Here is a 2,648-nt window from a genome sequence, read left to right on the forward strand (position 1 = left end):
GTTTAGATGTACGACCGTCGAGGACAACCTGGAGTTTTCTCTTATCTAAGAAGGATTTAATTATGTTAAGTATTCTACCAGTGATACCGTATGATTTAATTTTCCTGAGGAGACCCTCATGCCATACCCTGTCAAAAGATTGGAGGTCATCTTCTAGCGTTTTTCCATTTCTTTAGTTATGTATTCAGAAAGTATGGACACTGCTTAGACAGAAAGAAACTGCAATCTCTTCTACAACTGCAAAGAAACAGCGTTGTGGATGATGAGCAACAATGAATTTATACATGCCTCGAGGGAGAGAGTTAGGTTGAGAGTCATAGCCGCCAAAGCCTGAACCAGGAAGGACACCACGTGATTGAATGACTTGCTCAACATCTATTTTTTTTTTACATGAAGTATTAAATTTTGGAAAGAATCTGTGCTACATAAGTTGTGTAAAAAGCTAAAATAGTGAATTTATCATTATAAATTATGCAGTGCTTTGCTTTGAGAATTACCGATAAACATAATAAGTGCTAGAGGATGCAGAGAAAAATGTGACATAACGTATGTGTACAAAATTTAAAATACGAATCTTCGTATATCGGTTTATGCATAAATCAGTAAATATTGACTTACACTAAAATATTACCGGGATAGTACAAAGCCATTGATAATTTCGAGAGTAGATATCTCTTTTTCAAAATACAAAAAAAAAAAAAAAAACAAAAAAAACACAAAAAACATCAAAATCTTGGTATATTTATTCATGAACAGTAAATATTGACGTACAATTACATGATACCGGCACAGTAGCTAATTTCGCGAGTAGAGATCTCTTTTACAAAAAAAAAAAAAAAAATCTAAACAAAAATGTTCGTATATCTATTCACATATAAATCAATAAAGACGGAAAGAAATTGAAACCTACTGTACAACTACAAAAAAAAAAGCTGTGGCAATATATCAAACACTTTCGAGTAAACAGCGTGAATGAGGTTCTAAATGATGAGCAACAATGAATTCATTAATGCCGAGAGAGAGAGAGAGAGAGAGAGAGTGTGTGTGTGAGAGAGGGATAGAGAGTGAGAGAGAGAGTAAGAGAGAGAGAGAGTGTGTGTGTGTGTGTGTGTGTGTGAGAGAGAGAGAGAGAGAGAGAGAGAGAGAGAGAGAGAGAGAGAGAGAGAGAGAGAGAGATGGAGAGCCATAGCTGTCAATGCCTGAACCCGACGGACACCACTTGAATAAAAAAAAAAACAGTTTTTCTTCAAGCAAAGACCGCAACGGTTGTTGCAGGCCTGTCAGACTAAGAAACGGTTTATTGAAATTAAAGAAATTAAATATTTAAAAAATAGTCTTTGTTTTAACTTTTATAATAAAGATATGTTTCAGAAACAAGGTTTTTACAAAGTAGTCTGACATTCATTGAATGAATGAATTTAGGTACCATTTTTTTTTTTACATTTAAACAATGTTAAAAATGACAGAAAGAACCTACTTAATTATACCTTTTGTTCGTTTTTTTTGTTATTTTTTACCTGTTAAAATTTAAAAAAAATTAATGTAAGTTCCATATTTATCACGAACGTTTTCGATTTTCCGTCGAATTACCATCGGTTGCAAATGCAGATGAACAAAATTGCTGGAGAAATTTCAAAAATAGTGAAACGGATGTGTGAAGACAGTTCAAGCTAAAAAATTTAAATTCCAAATAGCATCGCAGCATTTTAAAATATTATTACTGGTTCAACAGTTAATATTATTAATTGCATATTGATGAGTTTTGATGTCGATAGCTTCGAATATCTTTAACCATTTAAAATTAGTTTCGGAATGTGTTATTTTAGCGTTATTAACTAAGATTTGTTTTAAATCAAGGAGGGTCGGTTATATTTTTGTAGATGTGGGTAAATTTGGCTAGAATCTACGAGATGCATGGTGATGCGACAGGATAGGGTATTACTTGTAAAACCAATGTAATTATTAGCTTTATTCAAAAGAGATTTATTTGCTCTGTATGTGCTTCCGCACAGCAGAGTATAGGCTTTTTTTTACGTCTATTTCTCAATAATAATTGAATTGCTTTTTCTGGGAATATTTCTGGAACAATAGACTATATTTTGTTCGTTTTCCAGCATTCAGTATGGATGATGAAGGATGGTCTTGACACGATTTTAACGCAAATTGCTGATAGACATATTCTAGTACATTTTTGCACGTTTTTTTGGTCATTTTTTTTTATTGAAGTCGAGACAAGGAACGAAACCACTTGATGTTAGGAGCCAGCAAGAACAAAGGATGATTATTGCAAAGCCGGGAGATGCCTATTGGCTTTTGCTGCAGGTACAAGGAAAACAGTAAGCAGGAAAGGAGTTCCAAAACCTTGTAGTCATTGGAAAGAAGCCAATGAGATGGGAAGGTTTATTACAATGAGGACTTCCAGAAGTTGTTGGAATGGTACAACAAGTGCATTGCAGCCGGAGGAGATTACTTCGAAGGGGACTAACCTTTCATGTGTGTACTGTCAATAAAAGTGCTCATGCGAAAAAAAAAAAAAAAATCTGGAAACTTATCGAAGGCAGCTCATAGGTAGATCTGCGTCTCCTCTATTTTGGAAAGTCGTTTCTTCTTCGCTAAAATCTTTTTACCTGAAATGTGACACAAGACCT

The sequence above is a fragment of the Euprymna scolopes genome, chromosome 44, assembly GCF_053919585.1.
Source record: "Euprymna scolopes isolate OS-2025 chromosome 44, ASM5391958v1, whole genome shotgun sequence".
NCBI lineage: Eukaryota > Metazoa > Mollusca > Cephalopoda > Sepiida > Sepiolidae > Euprymna > Euprymna scolopes.